Below are 24,823 nucleotides of genomic sequence, written 5' to 3'. Positions count from 1 at the left end.
ATAAGTGACGGACGGACGGCTGGGACGTGCTTATTGCTCGTGAGCTTTACCTATGCCCTACTCTCTTAAAAGGGCAGACGGCAGAGCCCTTGAATTGGGCACTTTGGAGGGAGCGGGGCACTTGTGTGCCATTATGTTGATGAAGGGAGCAACGAAAGACAACGTAATTTCCTCATTATTTTCACCTGGGATGTTCCCATGACAATGCAGTGCGTGTCCATCAGCTGAATAGCTGTTCTTACCAGAAATATAGTATTATTGCTGTTAACATAACTGTTGCAAATAAATATACATTTTATACAACAAAGTTTTTAAAATATGCGTTATATCTGTGTGTGAGTGTCTCAACTTTAAAACTTGCCATCTCATATTTGGACCCTAGCTGCATTCTAACATTTCTTATTAAACTTATTTTAACATAACATGACAAAATGTGTACAATGTAACTGATGTATAGATTAATGTCTTTCCCTCATGTTCTTTTTCTCTATCTTTTTTTATTTATTTATTTATTTTAGTCTTCAGCTCATTGTTCTTTTTAGTATTCTTATGACATTGAACATATTGTAAATACGTACATTTTGTATATTGTATACAAAGTTGTATGTCATAAACGTGTCATCTCTGTATGTTTTGCACAAAAAAAACAAAACAAAAAAAAATAGACAGCTGTAAGCACGTCCTAGCCGGGTCCGTCACTTATTGGGTTCCCCGGAAACATTTCCGTTGTGTTCTGTCCTATTTGCAGCGCGTTTCTGTATTTGTTTGTGTTGTGAACTTTTGCAGCGCGTTTCTGTATTTGTTTGTGTTGTGAACTTTTGCAGCGCGTTTCTGTATTTGGTTGTGTTGTGAGTATTTGGAGCACACATGTGTTGTGAAACTGATGAAGATGTTTTCTTAATTTGCGGGTGTTTTTTCTATTTGCATGTGTTTTCTTCAGTTGCAGCGCGTTGAGCTCTCTCGGCCACTGTAAAAATGTCTGTCAAATAAGCAAATCTCTAGCATGACGTCGTCATACTCAGATTCAGAATATGAGTCTGATACTGCTCGATTGGACTGTGATTAAGGGGCGTGTTTTAACCGAACTAGGAAAGAAAATGCCTCTGCACTCAATTGGATAGACCTACAACCAATCAGAGCAACGGAGTAGTGACGTATGTTCTTCATTCATCTTTCCGATCGACAAATGCCTTGATCGCGGTTCTCTGTTCCTCTAGTCTAGATGGAAATAGGGGTCCACGCGCACCCCCCGGCTTTTTTTATGCCACCTGATTTTTTTAAATCCTTTAAGTGTCTATTTTCAGAATCTGCCAGGTACCAAGCTGAAATAATGTCCCAAAGGCTTCATTTTTAACCTTTGCTGCACCCGACCGGAACCCGAAAAATCAAAAAATGATATAGAAAGTGGCATAACATTTGAAGTAAACAACATACAGAGACAAATGAACACATTTTCCCATACAATTCTGACCCCAGGAATTTAATGGAATGGTTATTTTTGACATTTGACAACATATTGACCCTATTTCTGGACAAAAATAGCAAAAAATGGCCAAAGATGTGTAGAAGATCAACTATATTTTCGTTTTCTCAAGCGCATAGGGTGATTTTTTTCCCCCACAACCATTATTTCTTTATCATTCAAGTGTCTATTTTATGATTAAATTGGGTACCAAGCTGAAATAATGTCCAAAATGCTTTATTTTTAACCCTTTGCACCAAACCCGAAAAATCTAAATATGATATAAAGTGGCAGAACTTTTGATGTAAACAACTCACAAATGGACACATTTTTCTATACAATTCTGACCCAGGGAAATTGTTATTTGTTATATTTTACAACATCTTGACCATCTATGGTCAAAAACAGCAAAAAAAAACCTCATTTGACATTGATTTTATTATACTAATAGCAGCCTGAAATGGGGTTTATTTTAACCTTTTACTGCACCTATCCTGAACTTGAAGAAATTGAAAATAGCTTGAAAATAGCTTTACTTTTGAAGTAAACAAAACAAAGCAAATTAACTTTGTTATTTGTTATATTTTACAACATCTTGGCCATCTATGTTCAAAAACAGCAAAAAAAAAAAGCTCATTTGACAATGTTTTTATTATACTAATAGCAGCCTGAAATGGGGTTTATTTTAACCTTTTACTGCACCTATCCTGAACTTGAAGAAATTGAAAATAGCTTAACTTTTGAAGAAAACAAAACAAAGCAAATTAACTTAACCCTGTACCTGCAGATTGCCATCTCCCACTGCTCTCTCTTTTGGAACAATTTCAGTAAGTATTTGAAACTATAATTAAGATATACCTTTGTAGTCTTATAGATATACCTTTGTAACTTAAAGTAATTTTTCAACAGTTTTTACTATAATCACAGGCTTTCGGAAAGCGAGAAGCTATCATATCTACACAGTATCTGAGATATGAGACTCTGAAGCAGCCAGTTCACCATACCGCATGATGGATATTTGTGAACAGATTCCATTAACATTAGAGGACTTGCCTTTGGATACAATTGGCTATCACCAATACTGCTATAAAAGCTTTACAGGGAAAATAGATCGTTTACAAGTGTCAAAGGCTTCTACATCTGGTGAATCATCATCATTGAAAAAGGACTCTCTGAATCTGAAGGAGCTCCAAGAAGGTGTTCCTTCTTGTTTCCCAATCAGTACATTTTCTGTGACAAAGCAAAATCCAAGTTCAAGGGCAAGACTGAGCTTACAAAGTTTCAGAGTTGGAAACACAAGGAACCAGCCTGGAAAGTTATTGAACCTAGGGCACAGGAATTAAAGAAAGAGGCTCTATCGCAAGGTGCAGGACAAGGACCTTTTTGCAATGGAAGCTAAGTATCATCCATCATGCAGAAACAACTTCAACACAGAGTACCAAACCCATGAGCGTGGAAGGGAGGGGGCAGAAAAGGCAGCAGACAACATTGACAGCCTGCAGACCCAGAAGATAGCAGCACATAACAAGTCGTATTGTGTGGTAAAGGATTACATTCTTTGGAATGTGATTGAATGCAAAGAGGTTGTCCAGCTAAGACCCATGTGCAACTTGTAAATTAAGACATTGGAAAATCAACGTTCCCTTTTGAGAACGGTCACTTCGCATTGCTTAGCTAATATGCAGTGGGAAACTCCTTTCCTCGAGAATATTGAAGCTAATAATTTAAAACGCAGTGCAGCTGCACAGCGAACACAGCAGAGCGTCTAGCTCGCCCATTGGCTGTGCTGCACAACCTATGGCCAAGCACCTCTGACGCGCGACCCAATCAGATGACTTGGCGCCCAACACGTCAGAGCGCGCCTAAATGGGCGTGGCCTTAGTCTATAAAGGAAGCCCATTCTGGCCAAATAGCAGATTTCTCTCTTCACGTTTCTGACCTCCTCTGAAGCTTTCACCGTCGAAACAAGCCAGAACAGCTAGAGCAAGCCTTGCATACAGCAGACAGCACCTTCAACTCACCTCAAAGCCGCTTCTCTTCTGTCGCTGCTCTCCTGAGGCCATCCGGCGAGAAAAACTCTATATCCTTTTACTGCTACTGTTGTGTTCGCTGCTGCGACACTCAGTTCTAAAAGAGTCAAATTTAGCGAACGTTGTTTCAAATGCCTCGCCCCTCGTGCACCTCGTGCGGAACATGCATACACGAGGAAGATGGACACTCGGAGTGTGCCACGTGCTGGGACCCACCCACGCTGAAGCTGCACTCTCTGCTGCGGGCTGCTCTCACTGCGAGAGCCTGCCCATCTCAACGGCTAGCTCTCTTTCGAGACGGCGACACCCCTCCTCCTGCACTTCCCTTTCTGGCACTACTTCAGGCGCGGCAGAAGAAGTGCCGCAGCCAACGACAGCCCGAGCACATGGAATTAAGCGAGCCCACGCCGGCTACGTCCCCTCGTGCCTCACTTTCTCCATTTCAGTCTACTTCGCCGGTCCTGTTCAGGCAGACTAACGCCCCTCTCCCTTCAAGCGGCAGGTCTCGTCTCCTTCGGCGGATCGCACGAAGAACACGACGACAGCCTCTCCATTGCTACGTCTGAGGAAGAGTAGACGGGCTCGGTTGACCCCGCCCTCTCACAGTCTGGTGCTAGCGCTGCTGCTACCGGAACTAATTCGGACGCTGAGGTGCTGTGTATCCTCAATGTGGCCGTTTCAAACCTCGGTCTTGAATGGGCCTTGTCTGAGGAGCCACCTAGAAGCCGGCTGGATGGATGGTTTCTGCCTGGGCACCAGCAGGCCCCATCACAAGCCAGCGCCTTTTTTCCCTGGCGTCTGCAACCAACTCACAAAAGCTGCGCCGTACTCAGCACGCATGAGCGCTTCTAGTTCCACCATGCTCTCCTCTGTTGACGGCGCAGCGGAAAAGGGTTATGAGAAGCTGCCTCCGCTCGAAGAAGCAGTTGCCACCCATCTATGCCCGCCCTTTGCTGTTGGCTGGAGATCCAGAGCGGTTCACCCTTCTAAGCCCTGCCGGAACACTTCAGCTCTCGCTTGACGCGCCTTTTCTGTTTCCGGTCAGGCTGCATCGGCTCTACACACCATGGCGGTGTTACAGGTATTTCAGGCCAAGCTTCTCCAGGCAATGGACGAGTCTGGCCCTAACCCTGAGGCGTTCCGTGACCTGCGCAGCGCCACAGACCTAGCACTGCGCACTACAAAGGCTACCGCCCAAGCGATCGGCAGAGGTATGGCTAACCTCGTCGTGCTCGAGCGCCATCTGTGGCTGAACCTAACGGACATCAAGGAGGCGGATAAAATGGCTTTCCTCGATTCCCCTATCTCCAACACCGGTCTCTTTGGCCCAGCTGTGAAAGGCTTTTCTGAGAGATTCACCTAGGCACAGAAATCTTCTTAAGCTATGAAGCACTTCCTGCCTAAGCGCTCCAGCTCTGCTTCAAGCCACCACAAGAGCACGCCGCCTCCTCAGCCAGCAAAACCAGCGCCTCGGGTCTCTCTTGCAACAGGAGGGAAGAGAGAGGTTCTGAGTCTCACTCTAGCCGGACCGCCCTCGAAAAGAGCTCATTTAAATCTCGCAGCTTCCTGTTCAGTTCAGGCGGCTGGAGATTTTTATATTGTAGTCAATGGACCCGTTGCACGACACTCGCCTATACAAACAAACACTGTTTTCACAGTGACCCAAATAAAGCACAAAAAGAGTATGTTTCACACAAACAACACATGGGTAATCAGTCCCCCTTCACTAGGCGGCCCCACCTGTTGTCACTCTATCTCTGTGTCGGGCCTGTCCCAGCCCAGAAGAGAAACTGTGCACAAAACATAACACAAGGGTATTAGGTCCCCCTATGCTAGGCGGCCCAGCCCCAATGTATATTCAAACCCTATCCACAAGGGCCCAGGTCTGCCATCCCTGGAGTGTCGAAATGGGTTTTGTACATTATAAAGCGAGGTTACTCGCTCCAATTCGCTTGCAGACCCCCACGGTTTCAGGTGGTCGCCGAGACCTCGGTGAGAAGTGGCGTGGCTCACGTGCTTCTCACCTAAGTGCAAAATCTGCTAGAAAAAGGGGCGATAGAATTAGGGGCCGATCACACCTGACGCGTTTTTTGCAGTGAGAGGCACCTATTTTCAATTGGTTTCCTATGGCAGCGAGCGTTCTGCGCGCTGTTTATGCGCCTGCTGCGCCTCACGTTTTACCGCCCGCTGCGCCTCGCGTTTTTGAAGTTGAAAAAAAAGCAACTCCGAGCAGAAAAGGCGCCCGACGTCATTGCGTTTTTTTCCACTGTCCAATCGAATGAAGTGAGAGGCGGGCCTTCCGTTTAAGTGATTAAAGCTACAGTTGCTTGGACGCCAGGAGAGTGCGATGATAGAGGATAAACTTGTGGTGCTCTCGCGGGTTACCAGGAGCTTAATGACTTCACGAACCGTAACTTCCACAATGTTAACAGAAAGTAAATAAAGGTAATAAAAGGCTGATTTGACGTTTACTTGACTGACAGGACAGCTGTTTCATTGGTTGCCTAGCAACATAAAAAACGCAGCGCACTGCTCGTTCTGTGTAATGTAAAGTGCTGTGCATCTCTCGTTTTCGAACCTGAAAAACGCGTCAGGTGTGATCGGCCCCTTAGTCCCCCCTACGCTGAGCCGGTCAGGCTTTTACAGCCGTTACTTCCTTGTACCAAGAAATTACGGTGGCACTCGCCCCATTCTAGATCTGAGACATCTGAACAAAGCTCTCATGAGATGGCCGTTCAGAATGATAACTACCAAACAAATCCTCACACAGGTTCGCCTGGGGGATTGTTTTTTCATGGTGGATCTGAAAGACGCTTACTTTCACATTCAGATAACGCCCCATCACAGGCCATTCTTGAGATTCGCCTTCGAGGGGCAGGCTTATCAATACACGGTCATACCGTTCGGTCTGTCTCTAGCAGCCCGTACTTTCACAAAGTGTATGGACGCAGCGCTTTCTCCCCTGAGGCAATGGAGTGCGCGTGCTGAACTATCTCGACGATTGGCTCATTATGTCTCAGTCGAAGACCAAATTATTGACACACAGATCCATGCTCCTCAGCTATTTGGAATGCCTGGGGCTCAGGGTCAATTATTCCAAGAGCAAACTGTTACCCAGCCATAACGTAATCTTTCTGGGCACAGTTATCGAATCTACAATGTTGAGAGCTCGACTCACACCAGAGTGCGCTCTCTCAATTCTACAGCTGTTAGCCTCCTTCAGGGTAGGTGTGTGCACGCCCCTCAGGAAGTTTCAGAGGCTTCTCTGTCTCATGGCCGCTGCATCGTCAGTACTCCAGCTAGGGTCCGATCTTATCAGTTTACCTATTACTGTCCATTAGCACAATTGTCTTGGGACTTATGTTTGGAGCGAGCCTGGCTCTTATACTCCAGCCCCTTATTCATGAAACCTGACTCACGTCTGGTTACTGTCACTATGTTGGGGTTTGTTATGGCTTGTTTCTGTGAGCCTCAGGGTGCCTCCCTAGGCTCCAGTTGTATGCAGCCAGTTGCTAATAGTGCGGCGTTTTACATTGTGTTCCCACTGCGTATTAGCTACGTAATACGAAGTGACCATTCTCAAAAGGGAACGTACTCGGTTACTAACGTAACCTCGGTTCCCTGAGAGTAAGGGAACAAGTATTGCGTAGCCTGCCGCACTATTGCAATCTGTCGGGATTTGTCGCTTCAGTCGATTTAAACCTGCTATTTGGCCAGAATGGGCTTCATTTATAGACTAAGGCCACACCCATTTAGGCGCGCTCTGACGTGTTGGGCGCCAAGTCATCTGATTGGGTCGCGCGTCAGAGGCGCTTGCCAATTTCTTCAAGTTCAGGATAGGTGCAGTAAAAGGTTAAAATAAACCCCATTTCAGGCTGCTATTAGTATAATAAAAACATTGTCAAATGAGCTTTTTTTTGTTGCTGTTTTTAACTTTAGATGGTCAAGATGTTGTAAAATATAACAAATAACAATTTCCCTGGGTCAGAATTGTATAGAAAAATGTGTCCATTTGTCTCTGTGAGTTGTTTACATCAAAAGTTCTGCCACTTTATATCATATCTAGATTTTTCGTGTTTGGTGCAAAGGGTTAAAAATAAAGCATTTTGGACATTATTTCAGCTTGGTAGCCAATTTAATCTTAAAATAGACACTTCAATGATAAAGAAATAACAGGTTGTGAAAAAAAAATCACCCTCTATGATCCTCTACACATCTTGTCAAAAATCTCTCTTTTTTTTAAAAAAACAGCTCTGATTCGAGCATAGTTGCTCCACAATGGATCAAGTCCAGACCGAACTTCCCGACCTCAAATGTTGTGGGCGGGGCTAAGTTCGGCTGGCATCCAGGCTAGCAAATCTCTCTATCCCCTGTTTAAAATGCTAACTGGTTATTGCAATCAGTATGGGTGCAGTGGTACTAAGCTGGCCACTAGATGGCAGACCATCAATAAAGATGACATAGGTAGAGTGACCTTACTCTGCACCTGTCTAATTATGCATTAGCTTGTAATATTGACACTTTCCAGCTCTAGTGTCAGGTGAATGGTCTCAGCTTTCTTCCATTTCTCCTCTCTGGCCAGCTTCAATCAATTAGGATGTGGTGAGCTTTCATCTGCATAAATCAAGTTTGGGGTCAGATTTAAGATTTTTTATTTTTTTTAAATAATTGATCAAAACAAATATAATTACACATACAAAATAAACGTTTTCTATTTTAATATAATGTAAAATATAATTTATTCCTGTGACGGCAAAGATGAATTTTCAGCATCATTACTTCAGTGTCACACGTTCCTTCAGAAATTATTCTAATTTGCTGATTTGTTGTTCCTTTATTATTTTACATTTATTATTATTATTATTATTATTATTAATGTTGAAAACTGTTTTTGCTGCTTAACATTTTTGTGGAAACAATACTTTTCAAACATTTGTGGTAAGATTAAAAAAGAGAGAGAAATTAATACTTTTATTCATCAAGGATGCATTAAATTGATCAAAAGACATTTATAATGTTACAAAAGATTTCTATTTAATAAATGCTTTAATTTTTTTTAATAAATGTATTAAATGCAAATAAATGCTGTTCATTGAACTTTCTATTCATCAAAGAATCCTGAAAAAAGTATAACCATTTCCACAAAAATGTTAAGCAGCACAGCATTGATGATGATAATAATAAAATGTTTGCACCAAATCAGCATGTTTGAATGATTTCTGAAGAATCATGTGACACTGTGAGACATTTTGCCAACATGTTAAAATATATTAAAACAGAAAACAGGTTGTAATAATTGTTTTACGATTTATAATAATATTTCACTGTATTACTGTTTTTTACTGTAATTTTTGATTAAATAAAGAAGGCCTTGGTGAGCATAAGAGACTTCTTTCAAAAACATTAAACAATTGTAATGTTTCAAAACTTTACTGTAAATATATCGCCTCGCAATGCTACTGTCACAATCTCCAGTCACCAGCTCAGTCTCCAGCACTAGTCACCTTCATTTATATAGTGCTTTTAACAATATAAACTGTTTCAAAGCAGCTTTACAGTGATAAAAGGAAATTAAAGTAACAGAGATTGTTTTGGCTTTACAGCAGCTCTAGAATAAAGTTATTGTCCAGCTAAAGTTAGTTTTGATTGATTCACTTCCGTTGCAAAGATCATTAGTTATTAACTTAGGGGCCGTTTTCTAACAGAAAACCCTTAACGCCCTCCAGCCCGCTCATTCGCACAACAGTGCCGGGTGGCTCGAGAACGCAAACCTTGAAATAGGTTCCAAGGTACAAGCCTTGATTTTTTTTTTTAATATCTCTGCGCAAGCTTTAAAAACGCAAACCTGTGAAAACGCTGATGGCGTGCACATGCGTATTACGTGTTTAGTCTATTCAGGTATCCGCGTTTGAATATACATTATATGTGCACAGGCGTGTAGTCTTTCTTTACAAATTGACCTCAACAAATTACTTGTCTGGCCTTAAAAAAATTATAATACAGAATTATTTATTGCTTCCGCGTAGCCGTGTGAACCAAAATTATTTTGAAAATGTTTTATCTGTACAGAGATAAAGGGAAGGAAAGGAGGCTTTCACAGGGGAGAGACTAGTTGACACTTCAGGACTGCGTTGTCGTCGTGTCCAGGTCGCTGGTCCTTCATCAGATCTGGATACGGCCTGGATCCGGTGGACTGCAGTGAACCTCGGGATAAACAGAGAGACTAATATTAGCGTAGACACCATTCTTCTTATGATGTACTGTAACGAGTACATTAGGATTTAAGGGGAGTGTTCCTGGTTCCGGCTGACCTAATCAATGCAGCCTAACATTGAATTATAGAAGTCTATAATGTACACACCTAGCACACACCTCAGCCTTAGATCTTGTCTGGCATCGTATCAAGTGTTTTTGCACTGGGCACAGTACCCTAAGTGTTCTTCAGAAAAGCATTAAAAAATGTACCTGACTTCACTTACTGTACCTCTAGTGGCCCTGCTGGGCTTCTGGACAGACAGTAAGGTGGTAATTAAGAAATGGGTTCACTCAAATGTCTTCAGTCTCTTGAGGGTTTAGCAGAATTTACAGACTAACATACAATGAAACAATGAAAGTGAACGGATAGTGGAACTTAGTTTACATGACATAAGGGGCAGGTAAATCTGAAATTCATGATAACAACAAAGAATAACATGCTCCAACAAAGAAAAGACAACACTCTGATAGTCACAACAGTTTCTGCAAGTGGATAGACACCACTGATGAAATATTTGGAAAATGTGTGTAAACTTTGTGGTAAGAATCACTATATTCTTACTACAATAAGGGCTTTCGCACTGGAGGAACATTTTATTTCCTAGAACTATTGGAAGTTCACATCTTTTGGCGCGTTCGCACCGCATCGATCTGCTCATCTAGCGACACTGGACATCAACCACACGGCATACGCTAATACCTTTTCATATACTGTCTACCTTCTATGTATAACGATTCTAATAACGTATTAGACAGGAACATGGGCGTCGGAACCATTGTATATGGGTGGGACAAGACCCACCCACTTTTTAAGACCAATGATATTGGACCCACTTACTTTTACCGTCTCTGATTCAGCGCATTTGTCTTTTCATAGCGCTGTCAGTCAAATCCAATTATTAGGGAATTCCCTAATAAATTAAACTCTGCTGAATCGCTACATTATATTTTTTAACGAGCCGCAACTGACGAAAGTAACCGCCCGTTGTACCTTTCCAGTCAAATATTGCGTTGCAAACATCAATAACAGCTTTAAATTGTCATTGCTGGCAGATGACCATGGTATTAGCGGGATAATCCACGGATAGCTGTGCATTTAATGCACGACTTGGAGGCAAAGAACCGCCCGACGTGAAGTGGAGTTTAGTTTACTTCCCAGGTGAAAAAGACGTACTGTTAAATGTATTAAAAATGCATTAAAGTATATTTGTATTGTACTAAAAACACAGGCCTACTCAAGTACATTTTTTATATATTTAATTACGTCTTTTTCACCTGGGTTGTTTTAATTAAAAGGCACCAGAATAGCCTACATGAAATGGTATTTACTCCAGTAACATTTTTCTGGGGGAGGACCCACCCACTTTTTTTTTTTCTTCCGACGCCCATGGACAGGAATGTTACACAGATCGTAAACTAATGAACACGGAAAATATGAGCACTGTAAGCTCAGGCTCTGGTGTTCTCCGCGCTGTCAAAATAAAAGTCACAGCAACAAGCGCGGCTTACATCACTTCAGAGAGGAGAAGCAGTGAGAAGCAGTGGAACTTGTACTCTCTTAAAAATAAAGGTTCCAAAAGGTTATATAGAAGAACCATTTTGGGTTCCCAAAATAACTTTTCATTGAACAGTTTTTACAAGAACCATATTTAAAGAACATTTGATTAATCTACAGAACATTTTGTCCACTATACAGAACCTTTTGTGCAATGGAAAGTTTCTATGGATGTTAAAGGTTCTTATTAGAGGCGTAGATGCTAATATTTTAAGAGTGTAAGGCTGCTATTGTTTTAGTCACAGACAATATCTGACGGCTATCAAAATACCAATGCCAGTGTTTTGGAAATCTGGGGCCATATTCACAAAACATCTTAACCCTTTCGCACGTACGATCACACTGGTGTGATCAGTCTAAGCTGGTCCCTGGAGCGTATGATCACACCGGTCACCCGGTGTGATTAGAACGGTCAGTGCATCACGTGATCAACTGCTAAATTCAAATGTGCTTTCAAATTCAACTTTTCAGTGTTTTCAACCACATAATGTTTATTTTAGGTTTCAGACATATAAATTCACATAAGTACTAAAAAAAACAATACATTTAGAGTTTGTAAAATACACACTGATGTCTATGGAAGAGGCAATAATAATCCTTTCCATTATAATTAGACACGTTTTATTCATATCAGATACACATTGTGTAAGTAACTTTAAAGTTTACTCTATTCTTCTCCCAGTTCACCAGCCACTTACTTTTATGTATTTCGGGAGAAGTGGTTGAATTCACGTGTTGTAAATCCAACAGATCTGATTCTCTGAACTGCGTCTGCGGCACAAACTAAGATGGTGGCACCCATCGCACATACAGCTCAACTAACGTGATCATTATAAAGGTGTTTAAACAACAAAACACTTCCACTTGCATATATTTGACAATCGGAATATCATATGAAATATATATTTCATGCCATAGCTAAAAAATTTGTGAATATTTTTAATAAAAAAGGAAAAAATTACATAAAAGCAGATCATCATTCATTCAGCGCTGTTGCTGCTGCGGTGTGTCACGTGACAAGCAATGACGTGTCACCATGGAAACCATAAAGTGACACATTCTAAATAAGGGTCGCCTTGAAAAACTCAAGCTGGGGGGTCAGCCAGAATATTTTAAACTTACGTGTGAAAGGGTTAATGGCACTATGCAGTTTCCGTTTTTCTCAAACAGCAACCCCTAGAGTCGCTGTGGAGTACTTGTATGTAATGTTACTGTCGTAAATACCACTCACGCAGAGCTGTCGTTTTCTTTTCCTTGACTCTTCCGACCACGCTTTCTTCGTTGACTCTGCCATGATTCACGTCTAAAATGCGTGCTAGTGTCTTTCATAGAGGCTGCTTCATATGTTGTTGATGTATGTGACATCGTGCCGTAAAGCAAGTTGTGATTCTCACGAGATTTGTCTGGGCGCCACCTCTCAAACCTGCATTGCTGGTTTTGCCAGCGTCGCCCCCCCTTGCTTTGCTATCGGGATGATTCGCCCTATTACGAGTTTGTTTACCATCGAAATGATTTCGAAGCTGTTATATTAAGGTACAAATCTTGCATAGTGTGCCTTTAAGGCTAAAAGTATCTCCTAACTTGCCGATTTAGGAGAAACTCTTAAAAATAATTAGCGTGTCAATCCTAATTTTAGGACTCCTACATTTTTGCTCTAAGAATATTTCACAAAGGATTTTGGCGTTAAAACCAGCTCCTAAATCTGTGAAAAGTAGGGAGTAGAGAGTAGGGAGACTCCTAAGTCACTAAGACCAAATCACAAAGAATCCTAAAATGGCTGTTGCCCGCAATCCGCCTCGGAATGTAAACATTTTAGAAACATTTGATGATAATAAGCTTTATTCGTGAGGGTATTATGACAGTTGTAGAGCCAAAAAAAAAAGTAAAACAATAATAGAAACAACCCAATAACACCGGAGATCAAGGTTTTGACAATTCTAAGCTACCTGGCCACAGGGAAAATGCAGCTATGTCGCGAAGACAAACTACGTATATCTCAGCCATCCGTCAGTAGAATATTGTATCAAACAATAAAGGCTCTCTCTCAACCCCACATAATCCGACAATTAATACGGCTTGATATTTGCCAACTACAAAGAAACAAAGCCCCCTTCGTGGCCATAGCTGGACTAGTGTAGTTAGTGCTATAGATGGGACATGTCCAAGTCATTGCACCATCACAAGATGAACACGTATTTGTAAACAGAAAAAAATGTCATAGCATTAACACACAGGTGGTTTTTGATGCCAGCTACAATATTCTGGACATTGTCGCCAAGTGGCCAGGCACAATACATGGCTCCTGGATCCTACAGGAGAGTGGCCTGAGGCTGCTGTTTGAGGGGCATCATGTCCCAGCTGAATGTCACTCGGTGGGGGACAGTGGCTATCCCTGCAGGACATGGCTCCTTAATGCCTTACATCCACCCACAACCGGGACCTCAATTAATTTACAACAGGTAAGCTCACAAAATGCTTGCATTCTTTTTGAAATTATAGTTATATTGGTCACACAAACACCTTAATTAAATAAAAAGTATTGAAAAAAAGTTACACTTAAACTGTATTGAACCTTTCGATATGTATTCACAGTCTCATTCAAGACGTTATGCGTTTTAGGGTACGTATACACAATGATGTACTAAAAAGTTTTTCCTTTGTGTCTCTCGCGTACAGACAACAACGATCCCCATTCACACATCAGTGAAAACGACAAAAACGCTGTGTTATGCTTGCTAGGCCAATAGTTGTCGACATTGTCAACTTGAAAATAATGTCCTATCACCTGTGGCAGTTGTTTGATGCTTGCAATCTCTGCCCTTGCCTGAGACTGCAAACAATACCAGCTCTTTTCACAGTCATCTTTGATTCTGGACAGAACCCACATGGAAATAACCTATATAAACATATATGTTTTAATATAGGTTTTTAATATATGTGACATATATAAAATTGGCCGTTTTCCTATATTATATGTACATATATGCACCTATATGTTCACCTATATATGCACCTATATGTTCACCTATATGTTTACCTATAGGCCCTATATTAGTAAAATTATTAAAATCCATAGCTACTAGGCCTACACTGTAAAAAAAAAAATCCCGTATACAAACGGTAAATCTCTGGCAGCAAAGTTTCCAGACGGATTCCGTTAAATTACAGCAAATAACCATTTCAGAAAATTACACGCAAAAACCGTGAAAATACAGAATTGACTTTACAGTCAAAATGAATTAAATTACAGTACATTACTGTTGATAATGGCTTATTAAACCGTGGAAAAAACGGATAAATGATGTCAAATTACATTAAAAAAAACATTTAACTTTCAAGTTAAACTGTAAATTTAGGGTTTTATAAAGTTATTTTATAATAATGCTGTCTATCTACAGTAATTATCTTTTTTATATATAGTTTCTGTGTATAATAACTATGAAGTTATGTATAAAAATGCATTAAGTACATAAATTCAAATACAAAGTTTGTATATTTACAATTTCATATAATTTTTCATTTAATTTTTGCATTTCCAATTTCACAACTTTGACCAATCTCTAATTAAGTACTTAATAATAGCAAATGTACAGTCAATTTCTGTTAAATTAACTAAACGTATTTACCTGCACATTTACAGTATTACTCATTAAACAAACACTGAACATCAAGATATGTGAATGATAGGAAATACAATCTTAGTATATCATTTAGAACATGTAAAAATATCTACATTAAAAGGCAATTGCTGTATACCTTTAAAAACTCTAATATAACTTATTTTACACATTTACAATTACATTTTATCCAAAGTGACTTAAAAATTAAGAGAACAATAGAAGCAACAAGTGCAGTGACAAGTCCCAGTTAGTGTAGCACAGTACACAAGTTTAAAACAAAGATTTAGTATTATTGGGTCAAGTGTTTATGAAAAGATGGATCTTTAGCAGTTTCTTGAAAATGTGTCTAGTTGGGCAGGTCATCCCACCAGCAGGGAACAGTCCAGGTAAAGGTCAGTGAAAGTGATTTTGTGTCTCTTTGGGATGATGGCACCACAAGGCGCCGTTCACTTGCAGAACACAAGCTTCTGGAGACACATAGATCTGAAGCAGCGAGTTTAGGTCTTGCTGCAGCATCTGGATCAGTTGCAAAGGTTTGACTGATGCTGGAAGGCCTGCCAGGAGAGCATTACAATAGTCCAGTCTGGATAGAACAAGAGCTAAGACAAGGAGTTGTGTGGCTCCGATAGGAAGGGCCGGATCTTTCTGGTGATGTATAAGGCAAATCAGCAGGATCGCATGGTTTGGCTGAAAGTGAAACCATAAGCAGTTCTGTCTTGGCAAGGTTGAGTTGAAGGTGAAGGTCATTCATCCAGCAAGAATTTTCCATCAGGTAGGCTGAGATGCGAGCAGCAATCGTCAGATCCTCTGGCTGGAATGAAAGGTAGAGACATGTGTCATTAAGTGATAGGAAAACCCATGTTTCTAAATGACAGAGCCTAGTTACAATACAAAAAAAATAATAAAAAAAAATAGATGGGTGGAATCTAACACAATCGTGGTCTTACTGTAGCAAAACCAAACCTTGTGCAGCTCCAGTGGCCTCACAAGGATCAAATGAATATTCACATGGGAAAATATAGTATAAAACAAATTAAATTTTCTGCCACTTTTAGTGCAATCATATGGAATCAGAAGACTCTGCCATTACAATATTTTAAATTAATTCTTCCCATACCTTGTTTGCCATGATCATTCTGCTTTCCACTTGACCTGAAATCACAAATATATATATATATATATACATATATATATCAGAGTTTCCGCTAGAAAAAAATGGTGCCGGTCAAACTGACCGGCAGAGGTTTCGTTTTCCGGACATTTTGATGATATGCCGGTCAAATATCGCCTCTTAATTAGTCAAGTTGAGGAAAACTGGAGGAAGGCTATGTAACTTAAAAAATGACATAATCAGGCCGAATGCAACATGTTTATTAGCCTAACTTTCAAATAAAAAAACGGAAAAAAAACATGAACGTCCGATTGGCGTCAATCAACGCCAATTGTTTTTACTATGGTTTCACATTCATAGTTTAACAAACCAATCCCCCTTCCCCACATAGAATATCTGAAGCCTATTGTTTTTACTCAAGCAAACTTCCCAGTGTCTCTCCACAACCTGCAATGCGCATAAGCCGCGTAACCTTGTTAGGCGACTTAGCTGCTTCGTCTTGATCCGATTCTGCAGCGAGAACCCCCTCTCTGCAGGAACACTCGAGACCCATTTTCTACTTTTGTACGTTTCTTCATTCGGATCTATTTGCGATCCATTTCATTCTAAACAAACAACGCAGTTTATATGGTTCGTCCTTGTTTCATTATTCATTAAGATAATAATTAATAAATGCGCGCATAATTATCAGTGAACTTGATAAATGTTGCAGATATGTTTTGCTATGCATGCACAAACAAATGCCTTTCAACTTATGTGTGCAAAATTCTGAATAAAAAGAATGTGCAGCAATTTGTACAAATAGAGAGTCTAGGTCTACTATACGTGTTGTAGCCATTAAATAAGCTCATTTAGTTTAATATTTGTTAAAATATTATAATGTTATTTTTTAATTTATGTTATGAAAAGTGAACCGCACGAGTAGGATAGGATGCGCAATATCGAGAGACATGGAGCGGGTCAGACATGATTTTGACCACTTAATTAAGTTTGGTTTTGTAGAAAGACTTTTTTGAAGTGAATTTCGTTTTGTATAAATTGTATCTTAATTTTAATAATTTTTTTATCAACCAATTGCCTGTATTTAATAAATAAGCAGCAAATATAGCAGACGATAGGCCTAATCATGCAGGCGCCCGCGCGGTCACTTATTGCTCGTGAACGGGAGCGCATCTCATCCTAATTTAACGAAACTCAGCGTAGGCCTCACAGACATGAAATATATCTTAAGAAAGCTTGAAATGTCTTTTTAACAATTTAAAACGAAAAGAAATAGGCTACTCTCTGATTATGTAATCCATGATGTGCATTTCTCTCTATAGGCGCGTTCATAAGGAGATGGCGATCGTCAACTTCATCTTTACAGCTGTTGTTGCTGTTAATAAACTAAAAATAATAGGCCTATAATTGTATTAAACAATAAATGAAATGAAATTGTAATTGTATTAAAATAGCAAAAAAAAAAAAATCCTGTTTAAGGTTGTTGTTTTGTTTTTTTACGCATTAAATTCAGGTAGGCTACTGAGTCACTGTCCTCAGTGCCCAGAAAAGCGCTGAAACGGAGATTTTATTTTTTGGCTTATTTTAACTGGCCCATCCAGTTTTCTGGAGGCCCACCTACAATCAAAATCCTGGCGCCACTAGTGCTTTGTAGCGGTCTGATATCAAGAAATAACAGACCGCATTCCACATTGGAATTCAACCAAGCCATGTAATAATGTTTAATAACTTTCAAACGGTAGAGCCTGTTCCTTTATAACATAGCCAAAGGTCGGTGTATTTTTGCTTTATACATTTTAGGCTTATTCTCAAATTCAGATTGTGTTAGGGGGGCGGGATTATAAGGCAATTTTAATCGGACAATTTGACCGGAGAGATTTAATTTTGTCGGACATTTCATTTTTTTTTCGGCCAATGTCCGGTAATTACCGGACAACGGAAACCCTGATATATATATATATATATATATATATATATATATATATATATATATATATATATATATATATATATATATTTTTTTTTTTTACAACAGTATTACATTTACACATGTCAGAATATGTTCCACTGGGACAATGCAAAACCTCAACTGACTTTATAAGCCTAATATATATATGCATTCATATATATGCATCATTCTATAGCTACGTGTTGGCAAGCATGCAGCCAGAATATGCAATTTATCATGTGGTGTTCATATTCTAGCCTCATGTGTTTTCCTGTATCATCAACAAGTACAGTATTTACTGAATTCGTTTTCTTAACGGTCTTGATAGCCATGTTAAAGGAACACTCCACCCATTTGCATTAAAGCTGCTATAAGCGATCTCACGCGTTTTTTAGGCCAAAACATTTTTTCACATACCGCAAACATCTCCTCACTATCTGCTAGCTGCCTGTCCCCTGAACACACTGTAAAAAAACACGGTCTCTGCAGACAGCCCACGCTCCACAAACTGCAGCAAAAACAAACTGAGCAACAAACAGAGCTACCTGCAGCACGAAACATAACAAACTGTTCCAGCCAATAACCGACAAGAATGATGTGGGGGTGGGGTTCGGGGGGTTAGTGCGTGGATGAGGAGGAGGGAGGGTCTAGCTAGCCTCCGTTTTGTTTGATAATAATTCAAACATCAACAAGAGGTTACGCCAACCGAGATCGCTTATAGCACCTTTAAAGGCCGTGTTGCAGGGTTAATTTTTCAACGAATTTGTGCAATTTACTTGTTGGTAATAAACATTTAAACTGTTATCCATTGTATTTTATGTTGTTGGGTATCACAAAACGGAATATAATACGAAAAAGTAGGTACTATCTTACAGCGGCTTGTAATTCTCCTTTCCACCACAATGCATTGCATTACGTCACGTTGGGGAGAGAATTTAATAAAGCCCGCCTTGAGAGCATTGAGAGTGACTAGAGAGACGAGTAACTTAGTAGACGAGACGAGGGTATTCAGATAGCGCAGATTATAGATAAATAGATAAATACATAGACATAGATAGACAGACAGACAGACAGATATAGATAGATAGATAGATAGGCTAGTATAGAGAGAGATAGGCAGACAGCCAGATAGCATAACGTTAGCATAGATAGCTAGCAGCTAGATAGATAAATATATAGAAATATATAGTAGGTAGATTGACAATGGTGAACTACTGTGTTTGTGCTGAGTGTAAAAACTCTGGATGCTGAGTGAGGCACGTCACATCTGGCACGTCACACCAAAACGCACTCACTTCCCTACACAGCACAAGCTTTCTAACGCAGTTTCCATGGGACGGCACCGCTCACACAAGCACCTGCCAAACACAGCGGCAGACACGCGGCGGCTACGTTTGCAACAACATTTTCACCGGAGGAAAAGATAAACGCTAAGAAACGCCCATATAGCTAGCATGATGCCTTCTATTTCTAGATGACAAAGACAAAGTTTACCAGTACTACGTCTACAACACTATGACAAAGGTTAGCGGTACTTATCTGAACTAACATCATGATCACTTCTACTAGATATAAAGAAAACGTTGATTTTTCACTCGGTGCTATTCAATGACAGTAAAAAAAAAAGAAAAAGAGTGCCGTTAGTGCACGGCTGCTCGTAGACTATTTTTTACAGTCTATGGTAGACTAGCTCCAGTGCTCATTTCTGCGTTGCTAAATGAACTCACCAGGACACTTCACCAACTCTCCACTCATTCTCCTCGGACCATGCATTTAATTATTAAGTATTTACGACATTGTGGTGGCGTTCAAGTGTGTTTAACTCATAAATACGATCTATACGAGATGACTTGAACGCACCATAATACTAGGCTGAGGCTACCTTTCCTCCACTTCTCCCCAACGTGACGTCATCACCGAATTGCATAAAAAAAAACGTTAATACCAAAAACGTAAAAAACTGGTCTTTAAGACCATTTTTATGACATTTTAAAAATGATATACATATCTTGAGTGATTTATGTACCCATTAATCGACAGTGGTGGTTAACCTGCAACATGGACTTTAAGCTTTGCAATGTTAGAAACCCAGTCATACTATTGAATGGTCGTGCAACATTTTCTCATTTTCCCCTGAGACGAGAGAAATCTGTATTTACCTCTTTACACTTCCTCCTACAATGACGCAAAAATCGTCATTTTGCGTCATTGTCGGAGGAAGTGTAAGAGGGGGGGATTTCTGTTAAGACTACAAGCACTAGTTCCCACCCTTTCAAACCCGCCCATAGGGGGTTGGACCTAATGCGCTAACAGACCTATCACAGATCAGTGCCAGTGCGTTTGATTTCACCGGCAGAAACCTGCATGTCCGGCCGTCGAGATCGTCCAAAATGTCCGGGATTCGGCTTTGCTTTCTACGGTCGCCATTCATTGTTTACATGCACACCTTTTGTTTCAATCTAACTGAATTCATTCCGATTGGTGAATCTGAATGTAGTGTTTACATGAACGCTAAACAAGTGATCGGTTGATGTGCGTTTTACCATTGCTAAGAAAATACCCGCTCCTCCGTGAGAGATACGAGACCAGTGCCTCACAGGTGTCGGTCATCAGCAGAGGTGTAAAGTCCAGGTTCAGAAAGTAAAAGTCCTCCTCAGTATTTTGTTCCAATCACCTGAATTAGCCTAATTACACCACCTAATTAGCAGTTTTTCAGCCAGTAGGTAGAACTAATTAGTGAAATCAGCTGTCTGAGGTCACGGGTGGAATAAACATATGGCAGGACTTTTACTTTCTGACCCCTGGACTATACACCTCTGGTCATCAGTAATCACGCCACCGGCCTCGCGTCGTTCTCCCGCGGCCCTAGTCTCGTCCTGCTCGCCACAGTAAACACAATGAATGGCGACTGTAGAACGCAAAAGCCGAATCCCGGACATTTTGTGCGATGCGATCTCAAAAACCCGGGCAGACTCATGGAGACTAGTTAGCTTTATTGTTTACAACTGCTCTCTAACCGGTAGGCGTGGCTTGGGAGTGGCCTCGTAGAGCAGCGAAGCAAATGCATTCTGGGAGTTGTTGTCTTTCATCCACATGAGCCAAAAATACATTTTCTGGCTTTTCTCAGTCTAGAAAGCTTCAAATTCAAAAATAATTTCGCATTTCTTCTACATAAATGACCCAATTTAAATACACATTCATCTTTCCAGAGGTGGAGTATCCCTTTAACCCTTATGAAAATTAACTATGGTTAAACCAACAAAAAAAAAACCTTGGTAACGTTAGGCCTATTTGTAGTATAACTGTGGTTATTAAAAATGGTAATAAAAATCCGCCAAAAACGTGGTTACTATTTTTTAAGAGAAGAGTTTTCAGCTTCCACACAGTGTTTAAAAATGTCCCGCATTTAAGAGATTGATTTACTGACAGATACTATCGCGTATTAACAAAGATTGTATACACAATTAAACGGACTTTATGTATAAAGTCTACGAAAGCTTGTTTTAGGTCTTTTGAGGTGTGGGTTCAACTGATCTTTCTTAAAACAGATGGAAAATGTAAAGACGCATGCTACATTTTCAGTGTTTTTTTTGCCTCCAGCTCGCGCCAGTTAACTGAACATCATTTAAAAAGCTAACGTTAGCTTGAAAACTGTAACATAAACTTAACACAAATGTAATATAAAATATCGTTCACATGCAGACTCTTAAGTTAAAGGTGAACTAAGTAACTTTTTTACCTTAACTGAACAGCTTCGGAGTCACTGGAATGGTTATATTACTTATTTCGGGTTGAATGGTGGTCGTTTCGCACCCCCCTGGTGCCCGTGAGCGGAAAATCCGCACTTGCAACTTTGAGCCGGCGGGCCGCCGGCCGCCGCGTCAGGAAGTATCGCGTGATATCAGGTCTCGCGATGTAACGAATTGCTTTACGGCCAAAAGAAATCTGCTAAAATGCTGTCATTATTGCCCTCTCTCACGCTGTTCGAACCCGAATGAAGAAGACGTTTTAAAGAATGTCCCATCTGCTTTGATGTCGTTGATCTACTAGCCTCTGGTGTCTGAGAATCGCCAATGAGTTTTTACAACAGTGTTGTCAAATATCTATTCCGAAGCTGTAGGGGGAGCTCTAGAAAGAAACCTGCGAGCAAAAAGCGAGAATACAGCGAAGAAATCCCGAAATTACTGAGCCCTGCTTTAACTTACCTCAGCCGGTGATCGGTTGGCATGATGTCCGCTGTGACGAACCAGGCTCAATGAAAAGGGTGTTATTTCCGAAGAATCCAAACCAATCCAAACGGACTGACTGACAACAGGGCTTCTGCTCACGGCTGCTCTCGACGAATATGATTGCTTTGGACCCCTGTTAATCTCACAATCCACTTCACGAGAGTAGACTGAATTCAAATCTCCCGCTTCGCTTGCCGTTGATACAGATCCAAAGTCGACTGATCCATAGATATCATATATAAAGGCATTTATATATGATATCTATGGACTGATCAGCTAACTGTTGTGGGCGGGACTAAACAGCAGAAACGTAATGGCGGCGAATTTGAATCTGCGTCATCGCGTGCGCGCGCACGCACACACACACACACACACAAAGCCCTGAATGTGCAGCAACGGAGATTTGGAAAAATATTAATAAAATATACATGAAATTATGGGAGAATAAGACAATGAAATAATGATCAAAATGAGCATCTATTTGCAAGACAAGATTAAAAGACTATAGCCTATGCAATAAAAAAATAATTCAATACAGGTCTACTGTAGCCTATACTGTATGTACAAATACTATTATTTAACCTTAAAAAAACTCACTTTAACCCCCACATGCTTAATAATCTGTAAGGACAACATATTGAATAGATGCAGATTTCTGCAGTTATACCTTCTTTTCTTTGTTTTCTAATTTCACAGAAAAAAAATTGTAAAATATTACTTTGTAAAAATACAGACAAGTTCCTTTTAAAAAACGTAAAATTGATGTAAAACGCCTCGGTTACGACTGTAACCTCGGTTCCCTGAAGAGGGAACGAGCGTTGCGTCGAGATTGACGCTATGGGAACGCATTGCGTGATTGCATCATGAAGCACTTGTAAAATCAGTCCAATGGCGTATAGGCGGGTGACGTCATGGCAGGAAGCTATAAAGCGCACCCAGACCAAACATTGTCAACTTCTGATAGGTCGAAGCAAGTCGATCACAGGCGCGCAGGAAGTATGGCAAGGTGACGCAACGCTCGTTCCCTCTTCAGGGAACCGAGGTTACAGTCGTAACCGAGGCGTTCCCTTTCAAGGGAACTCGCGTTGCGTCGAGATTGACGCTATGGGAACGTCTATACCAACGCCACCATAGTGACCAGTGCGTCTTGTGTGAAATCAGGCGAGCACAACAAAGACAGAATATCCTGGGACCCAGGAGTGAAGCCCAAAAGTAGGTTTTAAACCCGATGAGTGTGTGCGGAAAGGAACCGCCCGCCGCATCACACACCTCTTGTAGGGATACCCCTAATACAAGGCTACAAAGCCGCCATACTGCTCCTGCTCCAACGCACCACGGAGGAAACCGGTTTGTTTCCTGTGCAGGGAGCTCTAGAGAGATTGTGGCCTCTATGAGTTGGGCCCCCTCAGGGGCCAAACCCACACTCCCATAACTCTGTTCTCCAGAACTCCCGGAAGTAGAACAATCAGGGAAACCATGTACAGATGCTGAACTGCCACGTCTGCAAGTCCATATGAGCTCCACCGCCTTGGGGTGGAGTCTCCCTCCCCTGGGCCTCAGCCCCTGCCTCGACAGGATGTCTGCTCCCTGAATCTGGTGCCCAGGGATGTAGAGCCTGAGCCATCATCACCAGGTGATTAAGTGCCAGGTGAGATGGTGACCCGTCCACGGGCACCGAGCGACCATCCATGATCGCACCCCAGCCCATGAGGGAAGCATCCGTCGTAAGCGTTAAGCGACGACAATGAGCTCCCAGCACAGGATCCTGGGGACAAGAACCAAGGCTTCTTCCACATAACTAGGGCACGTAAGCATCGCCGCGTGACCCTGATCATGCGAAAGGGGTTGCCCCTCGGGGAAACTCTTTGGTCCTGAGCCACCACTGCAGGGGTCTCATGTACAACAGGCCAAAAGGTATCACGTTGGACACTGCTGCCATCAGACCCCACAGTCTCGGAAACTGTTTCACAGTGAGTGACTGGCCTAGCTTTATTCTTTTCACAGCTGACAGGATGTACTCTATGCGTGCAGGTGAGAGGTATGCCTGCATCAACATTAGGTCTCAACCACGCCTAGAAAAAGTGGTCCTCTGTAGTGGAGAAAGCACACTATTTTTGGCGTTTAGCCGTAACCGCAACTCCTTCCTGTGGGCGAGATCGACATCACGATGCCGAACTGCCAACTGATGACACTGATCGTGAAAGTTTGGGGTGATAGTGCTAGGCCGAACGAAGAACTCGATATTGGTATGCTTTGCCCCCAAAAGCAAACCTCAGGAACTTCCTGTGATATGGAAATGTGGAAGTATGCGTCCTTGAGATCTATCGTGACAAACCAGTCCTCGGATCTGATCTGTGGCATGATTTGTCTCAGTGTTAACATTTTGAACTTTAGCTGAATGACTGACTCGTTCAGAACACTTAGATCCAAAATGGGACACAATCCCCCATCCTTCTTTGGAACGATGAAATACCGACAGTAAAACCCGGTGTCCCTGCTGGAGGGAGGTACATGTTCTATGGCCCCTTTCTCCAACAGGGTTTTCACTTCTTGTTCCATTACCAGAACCTGCTTGGGGCCCAACACGGTGGATAGGACCCCCATAAACCTGGG

The 24,823-nt window shown here is 41.2% G+C and overlaps 1 long non-coding RNA gene across 1 annotated transcript; it reads right to left on the bottom strand.

The window, feature by feature from the left end:
• Positions 1–14,875: 14,875 nt before the first annotated feature.
• LOC311078248 lies at positions 14,876–22,224 on the bottom strand. The gene is made up of 3 exons (XR_014605094.1): positions 22,187–22,224; positions 16,040–16,074; positions 14,876–15,733 (listed from the first exon to the last, which is right to left on the bottom strand). It is a non-coding gene; the product is annotated as an uncharacterized lncRNA (long non-coding RNA).
• Between the last annotated feature and the right edge of the window lie 2,599 nt (positions 22,225–24,823).

Source organism: Abramis brama (genome assembly GCF_963993115.1).
Source record: "Abramis brama genome assembly, chromosome: 2".
In the NCBI taxonomy this organism is placed as follows: domain Eukaryota; kingdom Metazoa; phylum Chordata; class Actinopteri; order Cypriniformes; family Leuciscidae; genus Abramis; species Abramis brama.
This window is presented reverse-complemented; position numbering and strand designations above follow the sequence as displayed.